Here is a 26,039-nt window from a genome sequence, read left to right on the forward strand (position 1 = left end):
GTTGAAAACAGTAACTTCAGAATGCAGTGTGCGCCAATGACGTCAGACCATCGATCAAATCCGATTTGTGTACCAAAAGTCCGGTAAAACTTACTACATTACTGGTCTCATGTCCGGTGTAATTTTTTTCCTGTAAATTAGGGTGACCATACGTCCTCTTTTGCCCGGACATGTCCTCTTTTGAGAGGCTGTCTGGCATGTCCGGCCGGCGTTTATAAACTCCTTCAAATGTCCGGGTTTTTGATCTTGCCTAGCTTGAGCAAGACCAGTATATTTATCATTCGCGTTAAATGGTTCCTTTGGAAACACGCTCTGAGAGGCGGAGTTTGAGCCGAACCCCGGATCAATTCAATTCAATTCAATTCAATTCAATTTTATTTATATAGCGTCAATTACAGTCAAATCGTCTCAAGACGCTTTACAGAACCCATATGCCTGACCCCCAGAGCAAGCCCAAAGGCGACAGTGGCAAGGAAAAACACCCTTTTAACAGGGAAGAAACCTCGAGCAGAACCCGGCTCTAAATAGGGGGGACCCATCTGCCTGCTGGCCGGGCGGGTTGAGAAGGACAGAAGAGGGCAAGGGGGAGGGATGGGAGAAGAGGGAGGGGTGAGAAAGCAAGGAAAACACAACACACATTTGAATACATGCATGACAGGATATGTGACACAGACAAAGTATAAGCTAACATTGAAAACTGACTCATAGTTTACTCTTATTATATAGCTAGCAGTAAAATTCAAACAGTATGTAAGTTAGCATAACAGTATATTGAAGGCGATGCAGAGTTGACTCGTGGAAAAAGGGAATTGGAAGCAGAGGGCTGGTGGAAGGTCAGTAGCAGCATCCCACAGTGGACATGGTGGAGACTGGACCAGCTGGTGGAACATCGACCGCAGAGCAGTACAGAGGCGCTCCACACTCACTCACTCCTCGCAGGCTGACAGGCAGGTAGGCACACTGCGAGAGAACACTCAAACCGAAAGAAAATACCAAAAGGCAAATGTCATTTCACTGATGAAATGCAAAAGAAGTACCCCTGTTTTCGTCCGGGTCGTGTCAAATGGGAGGCAGAATGTACAGTCTGCAAAGCTGGGACTTATGTCTCTGTAGCTAATAAGAAAAGGAAAAAGAAGGAAAAAAGGACTGTTGACTTGAGGCATTATTTCTATATTTTTTTCATTTGCCATTAGACACATTATTTTGAAGAATGGGCTAACTGAACATTGAAGAATACGCTACCTCTCTTTTGAGGCATTATTTCTATTTTTACATAATTGATAATTGGGAGGTTATTTTGAAGAATGGTACTCTACCTCACTTTTCCTAACTAAGGTGCAAGTGTCAGACTTAAGAGAGATGATTATTTCTTATTTTGTTAAACATCTGAATACATGTGTTCCTACACAACTTGAGTCAATAACTATTAAAGACTAGAGCAGGCCATATTTGTATGTGACTGATTATATTGTTTAGGAGAATTGCTTTAAATTAATAAATATATTATTTATAAAGCAACTGTTTGTGAGTGTTTTGGGCTATTTTTCTGTATATCCAGGAAAAGTGTTCTTTTCTGGGGAATTCAGAATATCTGTTTAACTGAGTTTGAAGCACAGAAAGCCCCCTGACCCACGGAAAAGCCCTAAAAATGGGGGGGGGGTACTGAAAATTTTTCACGCGCAAGCTGGAAGTGTATCCTCTTTTCAGAGAAACAGAATATGGTCACCCTATGTAAATCACCCTAAAGTCGCCGAGAATCACCAAGGGATAATGCAACATCGTGGGGGCAGCCATTTTGTATGATGACGTTATGTCACATGATCACGTCATGATTCCTGGCGCGCACAGAGTGATTTCCGGTTACAAGTACAAATTCAGGTTTCTGCAGGAGCGTGTGAAAGTAGCGCCAAAACGAAGCTGAGAGCTGTTTTTCTGGTCAAATTGGACGTGTATGGTGAGTAATTCAATGGTAAAAGTGGATGGTGGTATGGTAGAATGGTGTGGGAGGGTGTAGTGACGGTGACAGTGCATGTAGATGGTAATTTACCAGGTGTACAATGAGAGAGGGTGGATTCTGAGCAAGATTTGGCTGTTGCTATGAGAGTATGGTAGGTGACTTGACTTGTTTCTGTCTTCTACTCTTTAAACCTACGCATGGGCTGTTTCGGGGCTTTCTTGAGCTAGAATCTTGATCGTGGTTTCATACATACCTGCAAACATAATTAATAAAGTAGTAAATTTGTATAACAATTATTAAAATTAAATTATACATCAACTTTTGGTACATTTGTGCATAAAATATTCGGTCCAGTAAAAACTGTTTCGGTCCAGTAAAAAATCACTGTTTACTGGTCCACGGTCCAGTAATAAATTGTGCCCATTTGCGCAGACTGGAATGATCCGAGTTTTACTGTCAGAGTCTCCAAAATGGCAGAAAAAGTCGCTAGATTTGTCGCTAGTCGCTTTTGACAAAAAAAAAGTCGCTAGGACGCTTTGAAAAGTCGCTAGATTTAGCGAGAAAGTCGCTAAGTTGGCAACACTGAACGGTGTGCCACAAGCAGAGATTTCACACAGTAAAAATAGCATGCTTTTCTGTGATTGGCCAAGAGCGGGTCATGATCCGGGTCATGATTCGGGTGGCTTCGACCATTTCCGACGCCTGCCGAGGGAAAAAGTTTGTTTTTCTTATATTATCGCTCGGGTGTTCTGAAGAAAAAGTTAGTCGGACCCTTTTGTTGCTTTTTACAAGAAAAATAGAGCGCCACTGTGGCTCACACGGTTCAGAATGACTGCACCATCCAACAAAATGATGTGCCAATGGCGCTGTGGCAATTGACTAGCGCAAGCCTAGGGTCAGAATAAAGCAATTTAAAATATGACCTGCAGTGTCTATAGCTTGTTACCCTGTGTGTAAAGGCTTTACATTGTTTTCTACATTATTTTTCCACGTTGTACAATAAATTATATTTCAACATCAACTTTCTACATTACCAAATTACCAATAAATGAAATTTAAATTATTTACATTTAGTAATTAGTAATTAAGTAATTAGCTTCTCTGTTCAAAAGTATAGGGTGAATATACCCGTAAATTAATCCAAAATTGCTTTAGAAGTGGATTAGAAATACAATTGGTTTGTAAATGTATCCAAATAGATCAAAATTCAGGCAAAGTGCAGGTAAATGCACTTGACATTAACACAGAGATTTGCTGCAGTGTGCTGACACAGATTAGCACCATAGAAAATAAAAACGAGTGCTAACAAATACAGCACATTTCACAACTTCACAACATAATCTTCACAGGAACCTTCAAGTAACATTTGTTATCTGGTAAAATAAACCCATTGTTAGGCATTTGGCCTCAAAATATGCATTTTCTTTGAAGAAAGTCGTAATTCCAATCGGAGGTTAACATTTAAGCTAGCGGCGATTAACATGCTAAATTAGCCCACACACACACACACACACAATGGGACTTACCATGCTAAGCACCAAGCACAGGAAGGGAAATTCCAGCTCACGAGGGTTCACAGCCTTGAATCTTTCAATATGTTTAAATTTAACAAATAAGTTATTATATTTATATATGTCAATGTTTACACAAGTTTTAGTGGGTTTCTGCTCACCAAATCTCCGAATTTCTCCACAAAAGCTTGCTACTGTCACGTTAGCTATTCCACCACCGGCAAATGATCTCTCGGTCTGCTGCTCGAGCTCATAGACATATATTAAGAGTAGATGCTGCATCGACCGCTACTGCCTATTGGCGCTGACGAGCCGTGGGCCCGCCATCTTGGACTGGTCCCCCGCTCCACTCAGCGCTGTTTGACAGCGCATTTAATCCATCTTAACTCTGAATATTAAAATGACTTTCACGCGTAATTTTTATTTTTTTGGCTGCAAACGTCATACATGTAGCTATGATACAGGACAAGTGGTTGGGCGTATTTTAATATTCATAACGGGATTAACAATAATAGAATATTCTGATATTAAGCTCGACTGTAGACAGGTATTTTGCAGACACTGTAAACACACACACTAATATATGTTAGAGAAGCAGATAATGACAGTAAAATAAATTATTTTAATCATTTGAAGAGACAATATATGATTACGCTATATATACATATTTACATATATAATGTAGCTGCAAGGGGACACAAGCCAGTATCTTATTGTTTAGGAGTTTAGGAGCAGGGTTCAAGTTGTTCTATCATGGTGTAGATAGGAATAGAAATGGAGTAGGAGTTATCTTGAAGGAGGAGTTTGTTAGGAATGTCCTGGAGGTAAAAAGAGTGTCAGATCGAGTGATGAGCCTGAAGCTAGAAATCAAAGGTGTGATGTTCAATGTTGTTAGCAGGTATGCTCCACAGGTAGGATGTGAGCTGGAGGAGAAGGAGAAATTCTGGTTGGAACTTGATGAAGTGATGCAGAGCATCCCTAGAAGTGAGAGAGTTGTCATTGGTGCAGACTTCAATGGACATGTTGGTGCAGGAAACAGAGATGATGAGGAGGTCATGGGCAGGTTTGGTATCCAGGAGAGGAACGCAGAAGGACAGATGGTGGTTGACTTTGCAAAAAGGATGGAAATGGCTGTCGTGAATACTTTCTTCCAGAAGAGGTGGGAACATAGGGTGACCTATAAGAGTGGAGGTAGGAGCACACAGGTAGACTACATCTTGTGTAGAAGGTGTAATATGAAGGAGATCAGTGACTGCAAAGTAGTGGTAGGTGAGAGTTTAGCCAGACAGCATAGGATGGTGGTGTATAGGATGACCCTGGAGTACAGGGAGATGCAGCATAAGGTGAAAGTAGAGGTGGCAAAGGCCAAACAAAGGGCTTACGATGACTTATATGCTAGGTTGGACAGTAAGGAGGGAGAGACTGATCTGTACAGATTAGCAAGGCAGAGAGACAGAGATGGGAAGGACGTGCAGCAGGTTAGGATGATAAAGGATAAGGATGGAAGTGTGTTGACAGGTGCCAATAGTGTGATGGGAAGATGGAAAGAGTACTTTGAAGAGTTGATGAATGAGGGAAAATGAGAGAGAACGAAGAGTAGAAGAGGTGACTGTTGTGGACCAGGAAGTAGCAAAGATTAATAAGGATGAAGTGAGGAGGGCATTGAAGAGGATAAAGAGTGGAAAGGCACTTGGTCCTGATGATATACCTGTAGAGGTATGGAAGTGTCTCAGAGAGGTAGCAGTAGAGTTTCTGACTGGGTTGTTCGACAGGATCTTAGATAGTGAGAAGATGTCCGAGGAATGGAGGAGAAGTGTGCTGGTGCCATCTTTAAGAACAAGCTAGATGTGCAGAGTTGTGGTAACTACAGAGGAATAAAGCTGATGAGTCACACGATGAAGCTATGGGAAAGAGTAGTTGAAGCTAGGCTAAGGTCAGAGGTGAACATCTGTGAGCAGCAGTATGGTTCCATGCCAAGAAAGAGTACAACAGATGCAATATTTGCTTTGAGAATGTTGATAGAGAAGTACAGAGAAGATCAGAAGGAGCTGCATTGTGTCTTTGTAGATCTGGAGAAAGCTTATGACAGGGTGCCCAGAGAGGAACTGTGGTTTTGTATGAAGAAGTCTGGAGTGTCAGAGAAGTATGTTAGAGTGGTGCAGGACATGTATGAGGACTGTAAGATAGTGGTGAGGTATGCTGTAGGTGTGACAGAGGAGTTCAAGGTGGAGGTGAGACTACATCAGGGATCAGCTCTGAGCCCCTTCTTGTTTGCTATGGTGATGGGCAGGATGACAGATGAGGTTAGACAGGAGTCTCCATGGACTATGATGTTTGCAGATGACATTGTGATCTGTAGTGAGAAGGGAACAGGTGGAGGAGAAGCTAGAGGCGTGGCGGTTTGCCCTGGAAAGGACAGGAATGAAGGTTAGCCGCAGCAAGACGGAGTATCTGTGTGTGAATGAGAGGGACCCAAGTGGAAGAGTGAGGTTACAGGGAGAAGAGATCAAGAAGGTGGAGGATTTAAGTATTTAGGGTCAACAGTCCAGAGCAATGGAGAATGTGGAGAAGAGGTGAAGAAGCGTGTACAGGCAGGCTGGAACGGCTGGAGAAAAGTGTCAGGTGCAGGCGTAAACTAACCGTGACGTCACCCGTTGCTTTCAACGCCGAGAAAATGAAGCCCGGATTTTGCTACTTCCTGGTCGCCGTTTTGGATTTTTTGGAGCCAGTGACATAAAAAGCGTCATCAAACAGGCTGGACCGGGCAGGATTGGCTGAGGACTCTCTTATCCCGCCCACATTTTACCGCGGAGGCTTCTGTTGCTGTCTATCAAGTATAGCCACGCCCCCTGGCTCCGCCAACTTTAACGATTTATTTAAAATTCGGTATTGATTTATTTTAAGATCGGCCACCTGATCTCTCATTTTGACCATGAAAACTAACGGGAAAAAAATCCTGAGCTGTAGAACATCAGTCCATCACATTTTATTTTTTCCAAAAATGAATTGGGGTCAATGGAGAAAAAGCTTTTTGGAGCCAACCCTAGCGGACGGCGTGATATTGCAAGTTTTTGACACTTCCGGGTTGTCTTCAATTCTGGAGCCAGATGCTACGTCCACTATATATACAGTCTATGGTCAGGTGTGATGTGTGATAGAAGAGTTTCAGCTAAAATGAAAGGAAATGTTTACAAAACAGTGGTGAGACCAGCCATGTTGTTTGGTCTGGAGACAGTGTCCCTGAGGAAAAGACAGGAGGCAGAGCTGGAGGTAGCAGAACTGAAGATGCTGAGGTTCTCTTTGGGAGTGACCAGGATGGATAGGATCAGGAATGAGTACATCAGAGGGACAGCACATGTTAGAGGCTTTGGAGATAAAGTCAGAGGGGCCAGACTGAGATGGTTCGGACAATGTCCAGAGGAGAGAACGTGAATATATTGGCAGAAGGATGCTGAGTTTCCCACTGACAGGCAGGAGGCCTAGAGGAAAACCAAAAATGAGGTTTATGGATGTGGTTAAAGAAGACATGAAGGTAGTTGGTGTGAGAGAAGACAATGCAGAAGACAGGGTTAGATGGAGGCAATTGATTCGCTGTGGCGACCCCTGAAGGGAAAAGCCGAAAGGAAAAGAAGATACATATTTACATATATAAACAAAATACTGACTAATGAACACATTTCTATATAAAACAATAGACAGAAGTTATATATCAGAGAAAATGAATATATATAAATCATAGATGGAGTGTCAACATCATTCACATATATATATATATATATATATATATATATGGCATGCCGTTTAGGAAATTATATATATAATGAAAGTCGATATATATATAATGAAAGTCGATATATATATAATGAAACTTGATATATATATAATGAAAGTCGATATATATATAATGAAACTTGATATATATATAATGAAACTTGATATATATATATATAATGAAACTTGATATATATATAATGAAACTTGATATATATATAATGAAACTTGATATATATATATATATAATGAAACTTGATATATATATAATGAAAGTCGATATATATATATATATATAAAATGAAAGTTGAGATATATATATATAATGAAAGTCGTAATATATGGAATGAAAGTTGGAATATAGAATGTTCAGATTTTCATTCCATCTATTCAAAGTTTCATTCCATATATTCAGACTTTTTCCTACTGAGCCCTGGAAGGACATGGCAAACAAAAACAGGAACCTTATTGGACATTTGCTCTTCAGATGAGCTCTTCTGTGATTATCTATCTGTCTTCATTGTTGTCACAGGGAACGGCGACTACGTTTGAGAAAACAGGTAATTTTTAGAGATGTTTTGATTCTGAACACTGAACGTGTTAGCATTAGCTTAGCTACTTAGCTTCGACTACATTTGCATCCCTACATAGCTTAAAGGTTAAACATATGCACCATATGTTGATGATAATGATAATATCTATGTTTATCTTTATAGCTGGTCTTTAGGCTAATTACGAGGCAGAGGGCAGCTGCTGCCTGGACACATCCATGATCACGCCACTGGTGGGACACAATTGTACTGGATTTCAGCTGAAGGCTGCTGTTCTGTCCAAACTGAGACATTTTTATTGTGACATACCCTCCACTGTTGTTAGCTTTTGATTCAATAAATTTTTTTGAGATGAGGAAATCACTATTGCATGTTTCTAGTTAAATACCCTACTTTTATGATATATCACTACAGCATGCACTTTTTATATTTTCCATCAATTTCACCCAAAAGTTGAATAACTATTTGTGAGCAGTGTATGTAGACACATAATAGAAGCACATTTCAATAATATGTCTGCTGCAGTAGTGCAGTTTATCTACCTAGATTGGTGTAACAGTAAAAAAAAACAACAACATATGCTACTGATGTTTCTGACTAAAATCTGCTTGAAAAGCACAACTGCTTATCTGTCAAAATGTGTGTAACAAAAGTGTGCACTGAACACTGAATAAAGTCTCTGTAGATTATAGACAAAATTTGCATCTCTCATCACAAATTTCTGTTTATTCACCCAAAGTGCATGGGTAAAATACAAAACAGGTGAAGTACTAAAAAGATTTATTTTCTAGAAAAGCCAATAGTCAACAATGCAGTTTAATTCTGGGACAGTTGCTCCAGCACCGACACCATGCGTCCCATCAGTGCAACCAAGGTTTTCATTCATCTTCTGGATGTTCTGGAGAATGGCAGAGGTCACGTCTTGGTGTCTTCCGATCTGTTCCAAGAACCATTCCTCTGACCTCTCCAGATACTGCAGAGGATCCACAGCAGCTTCCTGGTTCCCTTTTCCTGCATAAAAGCACCAAAAAGTACTAGTTGTCAGTAATTATTTTCTATTTTCATAAACACAGTTAACTTAAAGTAAATGTTCTATTTTGTGATTTTAGGATGAGTCAAACGATAACATACTGATCATGTTGATGTCTGCATAGTCTAAACAGATCTTACTTGATTTGGTCTGTAGAGAGGAGGACAGCGTGGAGGAGCTGCAGGACGGAACCAGTAAGCTGCAGACTAGTGTTCCTGGTAACTGGACCTCATCATCCAAGGCCGACAACTAAATAAAATGAACAAGACATGCTGTTGATAGCATCTGTAATACAAATGATTTTATCCATTAACTGATTTATTGCTTTGTCCATACAATGTTAGAAAGTGTTACAAATAATACCTGTAATCATTTCCAACAGTGATAAATGCCTTGTTTTATTTTACAACAAAAACACCAAAAGCATCTGTGTATAAGAAATCAGTGCATTGGATTTCCACATCTGCAAAGCTAGAAAATCACACATCAGAATTTTACCTTGAAATTATGAAAATAGCTGCAGATTACCAGTACTCTTTACTTCATTGTGTTAACTTGATCATTTGAATCAGTTTTTTAGACTTGTATTACTGATACGAAACATAATCAACACATAAATTAAAATGTGTTCGCAAAGAGTTCACTGGTTCTTCAAGGAAAATTTCAATGATAACTATATAGTTCAGTAATATGAATAATGGGTCATTGTGTAACAGCGTGGGAGGTTCTGAATACAGGTCTTGGACTGAAATATTGCTGCTGCTTTCCTCCGGTTTTATAAGGAGTTGTTTCATAGCTTGTTAGCTTACCAGCGGCTAACTGGCTGGCAAACAGTAGTTCAACGCCAACCTCTAATCAGTGATCCGGTGTCCGGACCGCGTTAGCTGGCGGAACGTTCATAATACTGATGTGGGACTGTTGTAGCTAGCGTATTCATAGTAGGATAACAGCAGGATGTTGGAGAAATAAAACTTACCATTATCAGGATCGCTGGTCTGCATGGCAGACTCTTAGCGCACCGCACTGCTTGAATGTCTGTGTATTTCAGGCCGATTTCAAAATAAAACTCAATAAAATTCTCGTCCGGGTGAGTGTCCTTCATTGTCGCTTCGCCATACGGACATGTCCCTTCCGGGGCTCGGTAGGAAAAAAAGATTTGATATATATATAATGAAAGTTGATATATATATAATGAAAGTCGATATATATCTATATATATATAATGAAAGTTGATATATATATAATGAAAGTCGATATATATATAATGAAAGTTGATATATATATATATATATATATATATATATATATATATATGGCATGCCGTTTAGGAAATTATATATATAATGAAACTTGATATATATATAATGAAACTTGATATATATATAATGAAAGTCGATATATATATAACGAAACTTGATATATATATAATGAAACTTGATATATATATAATGAAAGTCGATATATATATAATGAAACTTGATATATATATATAATGAAAGTCGATATATATATAATGAAACTTGATATATATATAATGAAACTTGATATATATATATATATATATCGACTTTCATTATATATATATATCGACTTTCATTATATATATATCGACTTTCATTATATATATATCAACTTTCATTATATATATATCAAGTTTCATTATATATATATCAACTTTCATTATATATATATCGACTTTCATTATATATATATCAACTTTCATTATATATATATCAAATCTTTTTTTCCTACCGAGCCCCGGAAGGGACATGTCCGTATGGCGAAGCGACAATGAAGGACACTCACCCGGACGAGAATTTTATTGAGTTTTATTTTGAAATCGGCCTGAAATACACAGACATTCAAGCAGTGCGATGCGCTAAGAGTCTGCCATGCAGACCAGCGATCCTGATAATGGTAAGTTTTATTTCTCCAACATCCTGCTGTTATCCTACTATGAATACGCTAGCTACAACAGTCCCACATCAGTATTATGGACGTTCCGCCAGCTAACGCGGTCCGGACACCGGATCACTGATTAGAGGTTGGCTTTGAACTATTGTTTGCCAGCCAGTTAGCCGCTGGTAAGCTAACAAGCTATGAAACAACTCCTTATAAAACCGGAGGAAAGCAGCAGCAATATTTCAGTCCAAGACCTGTATTCAGAACCTCCCACGCTGTTACACAATGACCCATTATTCATATTACTGAACTATATGGTTATCATTGAAATTTTCCTTGAAGAACCAGTGAACTCTTTGCGAACACATTTTAATTTATGTGTTGATTATGTTTCGTATCAGTAATACAAGTCTAAAAAACTGATTCAAATGATCAAGTTAACACAATGAAGTAAAGAGTACTGGTAATTGCAGCTATTTTCATAATTTCAAGGTAAAATTCTGATGTGTGATTTTCTAGCTTTGCAGATGTGGAAATCCAATGCACTGATTTCTTATACACAGATGCTTTTGGTGTTTTTTGTTGTAAAATAAAACAAGGCATTTATCACTGTTGGAAATGATTACAGGTATTATTTGTAACACTTTCTAACATTGTATGGACAAAGCAATAAATCAGTTAATGGATAAAATCATTTGTATTACAGATGCTATCAACAGCATGTCTTGTTCATTTTATTTAGTTGTCGGCCTTGGATGATGAGGTCCAGTTACCAGGAACACTAGTCTGCAGCTTACTGGTTCCGTCCTGCAGCTCCTCCACGCTGTCCTCCTCTCTACAGACCAAATCAAGTAAGATCTGTTTAGACTATGCAGACATCAACATGATCAGTATGTTATCTTTTGACCCATCCTAAAATCACAAAATAGAACATTTACTTTAAGTTAACTGTGTTTATGAAAATAGAAAATAATTACTGACAACTAGTACTTTTTGGTGCTTTTATGCAGGAAAAGGGAACCAGGAAGCTGCTGTGGATCCTCTGCAGTATCTGGAGAGGTCAGAGGAATGGTTCTTGGAACAGATCGGAAGACACCAAGACGTGACCTCTGCCATTCTCCAGAACATCCAGAAGATGAATGAAAACCTTGGTTGCACTGATGGGACGCATGGTGTCGGTGCTGGAGCAACTGTCCCAGAATTAAACTGCATTGTTGACTATTGGCTTTTCTAGAAAATAAATCTTTTTTAGTACTTCACCTGTTTTGTATTTTACCCATGCACTTTGGGTGAATAAACAGAAATTTGTGATGAGATGCAAATTTTGTCTATAATCTACAGAGACTTTATTCAGTGTTCAGTGCACACTTTTGTTACACACATTTTGACAGATAAGCAGTTGTGCTTTTCAAGCAGATTTTAGTCAGAAACATCAGTAGCATATGTTTTTTTTTACTGTTACACCAAGCTAGGTAGATAAACTGCACTACTGCAGCAGATATATTATTGAAATGTGCTTCTATTATGTGTCTACATACACTGCTCACAAATAGTTATTCAACTTTTGGGTGAAATTGATGGAAAATATAAAAAGTGCATGCTGTAGTGATATATCATAAAAGTAGGGTATTTAACTAGAAACATGCAATAGTGATTTCCTCATCTCAAAAAAATGTATTGAATCAAAAGCTAACAACAGTGGAGGGTATGTCACAATAAAAAATGTCTCAGTTTGGACAGAACAGCAGCCTTCAGCTGAAATCCAGTGCAATTGTGTCCCACCAGTGGCGTGATCATGGATGTGTCCAGGCAGTAGCTGACCTCTGCCTCGTAATTAGCCTTAAGACCAGCTATAAAGATAAACATAGATATTATCATTATCATCAACATATGGTGCATGTGTTTAACCTTTAAGCTATGTAGGGATGCAAATGTAGTCGAAGCTAAGTAGCTAAGCTAATGCTAACACGTTCAGTGTTCAGAATCAAAACATCTCTAAAAATTACCTGTTTTCTCAAACGTAGTCGCCGTTCCCTGTGACAACCATGAAGATAGATAGATAATCACAGAAGAGCTCATCTGAAGAGCAAATGTCCAATAAGGTTCCTGTTTTTGTTTGCCATGTCCTTCCAGGGCTCAGTAGGAAAAAGTCTGAATATATGGAATGAAACTTTGAATAGATGGAATGAAAATCTGAACATTCTATATTCCGACTTTCATTATATATATATATCAACTTTCATTATATATATATCAACTTTCATTATATATATATCGACTTTCATTATATATATATATATCAAGTTTCATTATATATATATCAAGTTTCATTATATATATATCAAGTTTCATTATATATATATCGACTTTCATTATATATATATCAACTTTCATTATATATATATATATCAAGTTTCATTATATATATATCAAGTTTCATTATATATATATATCAAGTTTCATTATATATATATCGACTTTCATTATATATATATCAAATTTCATTATATATATATCAAGTTTCATTATATATATATCGACTTTCATTATATATATATCAAGTTTCATTATATATATATCAAGTTTCATTATATATATATCGACTTTCATTATATATATAATTTCCTAAACGGCATGCCATATATATATATATATATATATATATAAATATAATGAAAGTTTATATATATATATATATATATATATATATATATATATATCGACTTTCATTATATATATATCAACTTTCATTATATATATATCGACTTTCATTATATATATATCAACTTTCATTATATATATATCGACTTTCATTATATATATATATCGACTTTCATTATATATATATAATTTCCTAAACGGCATGCCATATACTTACCATTATCAGGATCGCTGGTCTGCATGGCAGACTCTTAGCGCATGGCACTGCTTGAATGTCTGTGTATTTCAGGCCGATTTCAAAATAAAACTCAATAAAATTCTCGTCCGGGTGAGTGTCCTTCATTGTCGCTTCGCCATACGGACATGTCCTTTCCGGGGCTCGGTAGGAAAAAAAGATTTGATATATATATAATGAAAGTTGATATATATATAATGAAAGTCTATATATATATATATATATGCCCCAGCAACCAATGCGGATCTACTCTTTATATGTCTATGCTCGAGTTTGTCTGAACAGCAAGTACAGGGTACGCACAGTTCGGGAGCAGGGCGGGAGGTGACCCCTACCTGATTGGCTGATATTGACATTGGGATATACAGCCATTGGCTGTTTAAGTTTTCAGCAAAAATATCTAAGTTAATCAATGTATTTATTATTTTTTGTGTTTTTAACAATTTATCAACATCTTTAATGAACTTCTATTTTAATGTTTTATTCCTGTTTTTAATACTGGGTTACACTTGCCTGAGCACAGGCGTGTGTTAAGCATGTCTACATCATGTACAGACACTGAATCACATGAACCAAATACGTAGCGGGTGGAGTCACCCCTACAAATTCATCAATTGTTCCTTGTATCATTTCCGACTGATAAGTCCCGATAAGTCCGCAGGGATGGATTTGTAGTAGGATCACAATCATGTGATCATCAGCAGGCAGCTGACGTAGTGTTTATCTGTAGTCATAGAGTGAGACAGTGCTGCTGTCTCGCAATACAGAAATCTTTAACAAATCTGTGGATCCAGACTGTAAGCTGCATCACTGGCAAAGTCGAATCACTTGGTCCTTGTGTCATTTTTGACCTTCTCTGAAAATTTCTTTCAAATCCATTAGTCCGTTTTTGGGTAATGTTGCTAACAGACAGACGGACGGACGGACGGACGGACGGACAGACAAGCATACGCTGATCGTCACATAACTCCACGTTCCTTGGCAGAACAATTAGGGTAAATATACAAACAAAAAGACTGAGACAAAATCTCAATTTGAATTAAAACTCCAAAGGTGGATAAGAAGGTGCGCATGTTCCCTGGAGCTTAATAGTCACACAACAGCTCTATCAACATGTTCACTTGCATGTGTGTGTTTATGTGTTACTCCACGTTCCATGGCAGCAGTTCCCCCCTCATTTCCAGCTCCACATAATCAACTTCTCACTTTCATTCCTAAATGCTTCCCACATACAACACAACATGCCTCTAGGGGAGTGTTAAAGTGAGGAGAGAGATGCAGGGGGAAATGAGGTACAAGGAAAAAGGATTTTTTTTTCCTCCCTTGCATGAGCTTTGATGGTCAAGGAGGGGGAAACAGTGCTACTAGGACATTAAGAACCAGCAACCCAATGACTTTGTCGACACTGATAGAAAACTTGGCACTGATGTTTAAAATGAGGCTACAACTGCAGGGTAATTTATTATAACTTCATAGAAAGAAAGTTATTGATGATTTTATAATAGAGCTGGCTATTAAAGGGTGACTAACCATTTATAGAATTATTAAAAGCCAGTCAGGAGGATTTTTTCCCCCCCGAATCCCTTTAGACATGTAGGGTGAGTGCACACCGCAACATGTTTTATATTCAAGCACTTTTTCTCAGATGTTCTTGAAATTAGGGAGACTTAAAAGGAGAAAGCAAATGTGTGATCACATCAGGAAAACACTATATTTAGGGGTCTTACGTGCACAATTATCTGTTAACATGTTTGTGTTTGATCATGCATTTTGAGGAAATGTTCTTCTTGCGGTTCACTCAGGAAAAGAAAAAAATAAGCTTGAGTTTTGTGTGTGTGTGGGAATGCGTGTTTGCCTGTCGTTGGACGGCTATAAAGACAATGGCACCATTGAGGGCTCTTCTTGGCAGACTGACAGAAACACTGATGACAAGTGATTGGATAAACCATGCCTGCAGGAGACACACACACACACACACACACACACACACACACACACATACACAAAAACGCATACACACACACTTTCATGATCCATGCTATCCAATGAAGTTCTGTTTTTATTTTTTTTCACTGACCCTGATTTTATGCTTACTCTCTGATTGGATGCAACACTCATCACTCTGCTTCCTCTTCATTGTGATTGGCTCGTTGCTAAAGATTGCGTGTTGGAGGGTAAAGGTCAGGGTTTGAGATTGAGATTGATGTGTGCTAAGGCCAATATAAGGTGTAAGGCTGCTTTTTAAGTTTCCATGACTGACATGATGTATGGGGCCATGGCTGACCATACACACAAACACATACAAAGTGAAAATAAATGAATGTGCTTTTCAAAGAAATTGACTTACGGCAGCTTTCACGCCTCCTTCCATGTAATGGATGCCCTGACATGGATGTACTGACTGATTCTGAGCACACACCGTCTGTATGTGTGTGCTCATGCATGTGTGTGCTTATTAGCAAAAATGCCTGTGCATAAATATTGTGTCGATGGATTTATTTTTTCTGTGTGTGTACGTTTGTGTGCACGCGTGCGTGTCTGCTGCTTTGGATCGATAAGAGTTCAGACAAAATGTCAGAGTGGGAGGCAGCAATAAATGAGTTCTTCGCCTTGATCCATATCAGTCATCAACTGGTCCGCTCTTCATCACTCACATACAGACACACACATAAAAATGCACGTGTACACAAACCCCATAAAACACTGCTTTCATCCACATTAATCACAAACACTGACACACACACACAGCAATGTCACAATACACTTTTACTTTTGCAGGTATATGCTAATTTAAGCACACAACTGCAAGGGCACAAAGAAGCTCATGCAACCGTAAAAAGAGAAACAGTCATTAACAAATCATTAAAGCGTGTGCGGAGACACATATATACAGAAACAACATGACTCATACCCACTACATTGTCAGTGATGTAAATAATCATTGACACATCCACACACACACATCATTTATCAAGCTTAGCATGCCTGATGACTGGCTGCTTTAGGCAATGACAGCTCGCACTCGCTCTCATGCACACACACACACACACACACGCACACACACACACACACACACACACACACACACACACACACACACACACACACACACACACACATACACACACACACACACATTTTTGGACTCCGTAATCTTTCAAGTCAAATCCTCTTTATTGACCATGGAAATGGAAATCATTACAGAGTAAGGCCTGAGGGCTCATGTGTATGAGTAGGTCCGTGCATGTGCCTACTGCATTAATGTGCTCTCACCTGTTTACTCACCAGTTTGAAGATACTGTTTGTGTTTTTTGTGTTTTTAGGATGATTTGTGCAAACATTGTGGTCCTGTGGTCCTTTGTTCAGCACATTCAAGTTGCAATGACGTACTTCACTGATGTCACAGTGGAGTCATTCCATGTCAATTCAACAAATGCTTGTTGCACCACTTTCTCAGATCCTCCCAAAAATTTTTTTGGGCTTTATTTGGGTAATTTTATGAACAAATGCAAAGTATTATGGTTATAAACATACAGTATAAGCAGTAATGATCTAATCTAATACCCATAGTCAGTCCAAACTTAATCCTCGCCTATGATTTTAGGGTTTTAAACTACTAAAAAAAGCAATTTATACTCCTTTTACATGGTCAGAATTTTTTCCCCTTCCAAAACTTTTACCCTTCTGGTGAGAAAAGTATAGAAATGAATGAAAATAAAAAAATACTGGACTGTGGAATTTCCCAAAATATCCTTATTATTTCATGGGCGACTTTATTTTGGGTTTTTCATGCCTCTATTTTAGGACTTATTCTTGTGAAAAGACATTGAAAGAATGAATTTTCTTCTTTACTAATGAAAGTTGCATAAGGTAGAAGTTTTAAAACATTAAAATAAAGCTTATTTATTGATTTATAGGCTGTTGAACTCAGGTGTAGACCCAAAATAGCCTAACTTTAGGCATTAAAAAGTGCATGTGGGATACATGGTACGCGGTTCAAATTTTTTTTGGAGGAACTAGTATGTGTGAAGTATGTGTGAACTTACTTTCATATTTGTTTCTTGTGCCAAAGATGAGCAACTGCTGAATCAATTTACTATACATTTTGATCCTCGTTTTTGTTTTTAGGAACCATTTACATGACCAACTAAAGATGAAAGATGAATCTGAAGCATCAGCATCGTAGTATAAGTTACAAAGGGCATATCTGAAGTTAATTATTATATAGACATTGTTTTTTCTTTCATACAGTAACTGAATAAGAAGAAATGGCATCACTCCCAGACTGCATTCTCAGGACAGCCTCGGTATCGTATTTGACTTATCAGCTGAATTTGAAGATTTGCAAGTGAAATTCATGCACCCAAAAGGTCCCAGCAAGAAGTTCACATGGCCTAGAAAGGATGACGTAGTGTGGGTGCCTACAGCCCACATCCTCTGTCCAATCACTGCTCCTTCAACACGCCGTGGTGGACAGTACCACATATCTGGTGCAGATGATGGCCTGATTTCAGAGAAATTCAAGCAGTTCAAAGGACAGAAATAGTGGTGTGATAAGTTGGGGACAAATTACATGTTTTACATGGGACCTAAGGCAATATAACTCATTTTAACTGCAATATATTAGTTAGAATTCCTAAAAAAACGCCTATAAAACATAGTGCATTTCTTGGTTAAATTGGCCATGAAGGATTCAAGAAACAATGTTGATACTTCAGATATCAATTATTCGGATGTTTATTGTTATACAGACAAAGTTTCATGTTTCTACTCCATGTCCCACATTGGTTTCTGTGCCAATATATGTATGGTGTTTTTCAGTCTGTTTCATAAATAGGCATCGTTTTGAGGTCTAAGGAGACTAGCTAGCTCTTGGATATTTTTAGGTTAGAGAGAACTTTTAAGGTACTTTGAGATTTTTATAACATATGAACCTTGTTACTTATTAAAATTTGTGAAAAAAATGCCTAAATTCTTGAAAAATGCCATTTTCGCCAAATTTTTAAATTGCCCTGTACCACAGAGAAATGGGTATATTCATTCCAAATTTTTTTTCCTGCTCTATTGTTAAGGTGTTTGAACCCTTCAGATCACTTGTAAGTCTATATCATCAGTCAGTTCCCAGTATTATCTTCCTAAATCAAGCCTTTCTACCTAACATATCAATTTCCGAGTGGAAAAATAGGGATTTAAATATTTTATAACTTAGCAAATAGCAATCATATGATGTTAAAACTTTGCAAGTAATCTATTCTTATGTTGGGATAGTTAAAAAAAAGTTTGGAGATGATCAGAGGAGGTCATGCAACAAAATTTCCTCAGATTTGTTGAAATGAGATGGAATGACTCAGTGACATTTCTGCTGAAAATCAAACAAAAGGAAGAGTTTTAGTCTGTTAAGGTGGTACTTCAGTTAGTACTTCAGTTTTGAGAGGCTGTCCGGCCTGTCCGGCCGGCGTTTATAAAGTCCTTCAAATGTCCGGGTTTTTGATCTTGCCTAGCTTGAGCGCATCACAGACCAGTATATTTATCATTCACGTTAAATGGTTACTTTGGAAACTCGCTCTGAGAGGCGGAGTTTGTGCCGAACCCCGGATCACAGAGCAGTACAGAGGCGCTCCACACTCACTCACTCCTCGCAGGCTGACAGGCAGGTAGGCACACTGCGAGAGAACACTCGAACCGAAAGAAAATACCGAAACGCAAATGTCATTTCACTGATGAAATGCGAAAGAAGTACCCCTGTTTTTGTCCGGTTCGTGTCAAATGGGAGGCAGAATGTACAGTCTGCAAAGCTGGGACTTATGTCTCTGTAGCTAATAAGAAAAGGAAAAAGAAGGAAAAAAGGACTGTTGACTTGAGGCATTATTTCTATATTTTTTTCATTTGCCATTAGACACATTATTTTGAAGAATGGGATAACTGAACATTGAAGAATACGCTACCTCTCTTTTTTCTTTTTGTTTAATATTTTGAGGCATTTCTATTTTTACATAATTGATAATTGGGAGGTTATTTTGAAGAATGGTACTCTACCTCACTTTTCCTAACTAAGGTGTAAGTGTCAGACTTAAGAGAGATGATTATTTCTTATTTTGTTAAACATCTGAATACATGTGTTCCTACACAACTTGAGTCAATAACTATTCAAGACTAGAGCAGGCCATATTTGTATGTGACTGATTGTATTGTTTAGGAGAATTGCTTTAAATTAATGAATATATTATTTATAAAGCAACTGTTTGTGAGTGTTTTGGGCTATTTTTCTGTATATCCAGGAAAAGTGTTCTTTTCTGGGGAATTCAGAATATCTGTTTAACTGAGTTTGAAGCACAGAAAGCCCCCTGACCCACGGAAAAGCCCTAAAAATATCCTGATTCTCTTTTCAGAGAATCAGGATATGGTCACCCTACTTCAGTCAAATACTGTTATTAGGTATGAACCACAAAAGGCTGCTTTTGCTAGTTTGTAAAAAACTGCAGTGATTCTGTGTCTTTTGTCCATCTCATTTTCATCATAGATGACCAGGTACCCTTTAAGAAGTTATTCTTAAAGTACAGCGTATGTTGTGCACTTACTATGAAGTTTGTCTCCCTGAATTTCAGTAAAGGTTGCATATGGTGCATCTTTTTAGCAAATTAATGAAAATTTCATGCGCTCTAAATTTTTCAGCCTAAAATACTGTGAAGATGTTTCATTTTAACAAAACTGCATAACCCCTGGCATTAGCTCTATTCTAAATGGGCTGTTTCATTGTCTGTAGCCTTCAATTCTAATAAGCTGCTGCTGTTCAGGAAGAAGACTCTCTCTGTGATTAAGAATGGAAAACAAAACAGATAATCACTATTACAGCCCTGGGCCTCTGCCCTCCCCCCCGCCTCTGTTTAGTCTGTATTGTGTTCAAGTGCAAGTCGCTCCTGCACCTTCGTCTGCCTCACCTCCATGTTGTTGTCCCGCCTACAACCTCTGGATCCGAAACTGGATTGGAGCACACTGATTTACCACCTCCAGTCACCATTCCAGCTGATGGCTGATTCATGCCAGCATTTGGCGGCAGGTTGTATTAGAAGAGGTGAACATTTGTGAATATTTGTGCTTGTGGCCAGTGTGCGTGTCGGGGTAAAAAGCTAGCTAGAGATCTGCGACTTGTGAAGAAACGCTGTTAGAGAATTCTGTGTTAGTTTGCAGACAGGGGTGCTGCTGCCGTGTAAGAGGGGCTTTTTTTTTGTATTGATTATCTTTAATTACCTTCCAGTTTGGTAGTATCAACTTCTGAGTAAAGTTTGCTTTTGGTTATGTTCATTTCTTTGATTTTAGGAGCACCCATTTGCTTTTAACCCCCTCATTTTTGTGCTTTTGTGAAGCAAACAACCCTTCAAAATGAATCCCAATTGCCAATCTGAAACTCAGCATTGTTCTACTTTCTTTTTGTTGCTGTTTGGTTACCCTAGACAGCCGAGTCGTAACAATCGCACAGCAACTGACACGGATGCGAATGAGCGAGAGAGACCAGGGCCTTATATTGCTTTTAAGTTTATCCCATGAGTGATCTTTTACATTGAACATTCACCCAACTCACAGTACAGTTGTTGCTTTTAACACACATGCATTGAAATTTTGTCAGACAATATTGGAGTTACAAAATCAGTAGTTTAGCCACATTAAAGTAAAGAAGCTCAGTTTGGGAAATGGCTCTAAAGCTACTGCCGATAGCTCAGGATTTTCCTCTTGTTGTGGTGAACTTGGCATCAATAATGAAAGTAATCCATTGGATTTTTGGTTGCTCAGATGCTAAGAGTGCATGAAGACACCTGAATTTACTCTTGCAGCCAGCAACAGAACATTTGGTGAGTTTTGCTCTTGGCAGAGACATTTAACAGTTAACAGAAGCCACTCTAGATGGTACATGAATTTGGTGGATTGTAAGCCAGCTGCTCTTTCTGAATGGTTCACCTGGAAGCAGTGAGAAGGCAGGATTATACAGATTTATACACTAGACCATCATCTCCTCATTTGGAAAGTAGCAGTTCAGTAAATTTCTCTCTGGCTTATAAAGCTGGAAGGCTATCTAGTTAGTGGGGCGCTTCAGGCATGGCAGAAGTAAACATCTTTTACTTCACCCCTCCAAGTTTATAACAACCACAAAACACAATAAAAATAGATCTTCAGTATATGAGACCTTTGTGATGAGCCTTTTAGTAAGGGTGTAATCAGCTATGAAATATGTCATGCTTACCAAGGTTTTGGCATATTTTTCTTATGACTGAGAATTACATTTTCTTAATTCCAAAACTGTTTACATTGAAAAAGTCGATTACAAGCCACAAATCCTTTTTCAAAATGAATGCACTCTAACATTTGCACTCTAACATTTGCATAGGATTAGATAAGGCTTCATGTTTTTAAGAAGCCAACATCTGATACGTACATATGTGTTTCTTGGATGAAGCTCTTAAATTTATGTATCATACTAAGAAAAATACTCCGAATATCACATTAGCTATACTGTAAATAATCCAATGTAAGTCAAGGTTTATTTGTACAATAGCTTTAAATCTGAAGGCTTTACACACTGTATTTAGGACTGAGAAATACTCAGCAGAAATATTTGGCTTTAAGGCAAATGCAGTCTTATTTCACTCAAGGTTTGGATAACTATTGCCCTGTAAAACTCCATCTCTGTTATAAGTCACGTGACTCTAAGTCCAATAAGCATGACTGTCAGATGTTTTTTTTTTGTTTCTGGTTTCTTTCTTTCCCTGTGTTTGTGCTTATGTTCCTCTTTTTTTTCAGCTCTCCCATGTGCTTGTAAGGTGTAAGCAGGGGTTTGGTAATCCTGTTCTGCCCGATCCCCTTTACCTCTTATCTCCATGCTCCCCTCTGCTCTCTAACCTCCTTCCCTTCCTCTCCTTAACCCTCCACCCTTTTCTCCCTCTTTTTTTTATTTACCCCGAGCTCTCCATCCGTTTATCCAGATTTCACTCTGGTCTCCCTGCAGCCCCCAACATCTCCCTTCTCCACACTCCATCTTTCTCTCATCCAATCTCCTATCTGCGCTCAACCTCTTCCTTACAGCTACATTTCACACTCGCCCCATTTTTCACTCCTAAACCTGTTTTTCTTTTACAGGAAACTCGGCTGCCGCCACTGGCTATCAAGCACTATTACCAACTTGAGGAGAATGCTTGCTTTAAAATCAATTGCAGGGCTTCTATTTCGTAGCCTGCTTTTGTGCTCATATTGCCCTGCACATAATGGATATTCTAACTTGAAAAGTAAAGTTATTACATTGTTTAGTTATGGTCAGCTTATGTAACAAAGATGAAGTTTCAAAAACTGCACAAACGTCCTGGTTTGACTTCTGCTATTGCTGTGGGACAACTGGAATTGAGATTGCATTTTCTAATGTTATACCCCTGAAGGAAACTATGTCAGAAGACCATGTGAGGACATTCTACAAACTTAATAACTCTTTGAATACTGCAGTTACAGCTGTAGTTGTGTTTATTTATGTTGGTGTAAGAGAAAACATCTTTTTCTCGTTTTTTTTTTTTTTTTGTCATTTTGGTTAAAAATAATCATTCATGTTATTGTTTGTATTATATTTTTGCCCACACAAGATTTGACACATGATTTCATGTTTGAAATACGTTTATTTTTTCACTTAATAACAGATTTTGATCATGTTGATGATTGAAAAAGAAGAATATTACACAGAACAGCATTTTATTGACATTTTTCTCGCTCCTTTCCTCTCGCTGTTGCTGCTCTCCGTCCCTCCAAGTTTCTGCACTGCATCACCTCTTGTATGATATTATCAGTGATAAAAGGCTTGGGGTAGTAAAACAAATATTAGTTTCTTTAAATGTATTAATGGTAACTTAAAAATGTAAATGAGATGATGTCAAAACGTGTTTTTGAAGAATAGCTGGAATGTAAAATGATAACTTTTCCTTACAAAGATATTGCGAAAAAAAAAAAAAAACAGGTCATTTTTGACCCACTTCTGAATCTAAGTGTTAATAGGATGAAATCTGCAGCAGACCCAGGCTCAGGAAGGGTGGCCATCTGCCTCGACCAGTTAGAGTGAGGGTAAAGTGAAGCCACAGTGGCGTTATGTTGAAGGATCATCATAGTAAGCTACATTTGTCAGCTGTATTTGTCTTTCCTTCACATGCTTTAGTAGTTTTTCTGGGTCTACAGCAGTTTAGGACCCCGACATAGTCCAGTCCAGCAGAAATGAGTCCGCTCACCTGCATAGAAGCATTTCCTCCTCAGCCTCTCTCACTCAGCTGCTGGTTCTTATCGGCGTCCTCCAGTTGCCTCAGCTGAACATGCTTTGAACTCCGCTCTAGCTCACCTGCTTGTGTGTTGCCTACATGGTGGAGCAGCCGAAAGACACAGCAGTGGAGCTGTTTTGGTTTTTTTCTCACCATTTGTGTGGCTGCATGTGCATTTTCCTGTGTTTGTCTGAATGGCATTCAAGCTTCACGAGAGATTGTTGAAATGGCGTGACTGCCAGAATTACACACAACATTTTCTCATTTTGCCCACACCTACGTTCCTCTAATCCCACAGTGGTGGTCTATTGCTCTGTTCTGTGAAAAATTGCAGTTCTTAAGAGGCAAGGAGAAGGATTACCTGCATTTCACTTTCGCTTCTTCTTCTGATTGTAATTGAACTGATCCTAAATGGTTTTTAAATGTGCACAGAGACTGGTGAATATTCTGAGTCAGGAAACATGGATTCGGGGATTATTTTAGGGTGTAACTAAAGTGAAAAGAACATTGCAGTGGGACCTAAATGGATTGTCCGTATTTATAAGATTTCAAAAATATCAGATTTATGTAAGTCTTTGTACTCCCAGGAAGACGCACACCAGTCTTTTTTTGTTTTACTGAAAATGTCCAGAACAGCACAATTACTGGCAAATGTGAGAAGTTAAAGTTATTGTTGTGACAGATATCTGCTATTCCAATTTGCATAATATTTTGTAGTGAGTAAGCTTTTGGATGTACTTGAAGACGGAGCTGGAAGATGAATAAATGAACACATTTAACTTGCTCTTTTATGTACAAGCCCCAAATTACCAAAAATTTATAAAATTGAGCAGTGACATTGCAGTAGTACATGGGAGACAAAAAAACAAAACAAAACACAGAAGAACAGAAAAGGTTAACATCAGAAAATAACAGCGAAGATAAAAGAGTGGATATCACACTATTTTGAATTGTAGGCATGGAAATTAAGGCGATAAAGAGAAAATGGTGCATATTTTTCTCCATTAAAAGAGTCTTTGGCTTTAAAATCCTTTTTAGCACAGGTTTACATAATGTATCTAATGTAGATATATTGTTAGCAGATAGTGAGAAAATGGAGTAAACTGATGATGAAGGCTGGGAAACAGATGGAGGAAGGTACTTGTGATTGTTGAATTATCTGAACGAGATCAATAACGAGCTCTGTAATGATTGTATTAAATCTGACCTCTGAGTAGAGCTACACATGACATGCATATTCATGACCATCTCTTGAATGTAAGCATCTAACCGCTAATGCTTTAACACACTAAAGGACAAATGCAAACACTCAAGCGCTTACAGTAGATGTGTGTGCAAACACTGCATACACTTTAACCTTCAAACACGCGCTTGGGAAGAGATCAGTGCTGAGTAATAGATTTTAGCTTGACTGGAGGCCACAGATAGACTCTTGAGATCTGTGTGCCTTTTGTATGTCTGGGATTTTCTTCCACCGTCGATGTGCATTTGCGCTCCTAAAAGAGCGTTCGCCTAATTACAAAGAACACTACGCCAAGATTCTGCCTCTGGGGTTCAGCCTTACAGCTGTAAACAATGTCACCTCTTTGAAGGCTGACATCACAAGGAATTCATTTTACTGCATTTGCAAAAGCAGCATAACACCATACAAGATGTATCTTAGAGCTCCATTTTGAGATATGGGGGTGTACACAGTGGACCAATGATTCCCTTTAATGTGAAATGAAAGAAATGAATGAAATGTGAACACTCAACAACACCCTCCTCCACAACTTGATGTAGCTTTTTTTTTTTCATGTCCAGCAAACCACAACAATGCCTGAAACTCCCATATCGCAACTTCATAGAAAACCACAGCACACTAGCTGCCCCACACAAACCAAAAGTAGCTGGTGAGGATAGTTGGAAATCTTGCCCTCAAAAGAACTCCAGATATGTTTTCAGGAGCTGGCAGACTGAATTACACACGTGGACAAAATTGTTGGTACCCCTCAGTTAAAGAAGGAAAAACCCACAATTCTCACTGAAATCACTTGAAACTCACAAAAGTAACAATAAATAAAAAAATTTTGAAAATTAAATAATCAAAATCAGCCATCACTTTTGAATTGTTGATTAACATAATTATTTAAAAAAACAAA

At 38.2% G+C, this 26,039-nt stretch overlaps 3 long non-coding RNA genes across 4 annotated transcripts in view; 1 reads left to right on the plus strand and 2 right to left on the minus strand.

Moving 5' to 3' along the window:
• Positions 1-357: 357 nt before the first annotated feature.
• The window catches only part of LOC127531537 (uncharacterized), a 145,934-nt gene continuing 120,252 nt past the window's right edge, over positions 358-26,039 (minus strand). The window contains exon 2 of the long non-coding RNA XR_007938676.1: positions 358-502. This is a non-coding gene — a long non-coding RNA (uncharacterized LOC127531537). The remainder of the gene's footprint in view (positions 503-26,039) is intronic.
• On the minus strand, positions 8,497-13,713 carry LOC127531534 (uncharacterized). Of its 2 annotated transcripts, none has more exons than XR_007938673.1 (3): positions 13,601-13,713; positions 8,961-9,069; positions 8,497-8,801 (listed from the first exon to the last, which is right to left on the minus strand). It is a non-coding gene; the product is annotated as an uncharacterized LOC127531534 (long non-coding RNA). The 2 variants fall into 2 exon arrangements; XR_007938672.1 differs by lacking the exon at positions 13,601-13,713 and adding an exon at positions 9,797-9,985.
• LOC127531533 (uncharacterized) lies at positions 10,525-12,044 on the plus strand. The gene is made up of 3 exons (XR_007938671.1): positions 10,525-10,737; positions 11,465-11,573; positions 11,733-12,044. It is a non-coding gene; the product is annotated as an uncharacterized LOC127531533 (long non-coding RNA).

This window comes from Acanthochromis polyacanthus, chromosome 21, assembly GCF_021347895.1.
Source record: "Acanthochromis polyacanthus isolate Apoly-LR-REF ecotype Palm Island chromosome 21, KAUST_Apoly_ChrSc, whole genome shotgun sequence".
Taxonomy (NCBI): Eukaryota; Metazoa; Chordata; class Actinopteri; family Pomacentridae; genus Acanthochromis; species Acanthochromis polyacanthus.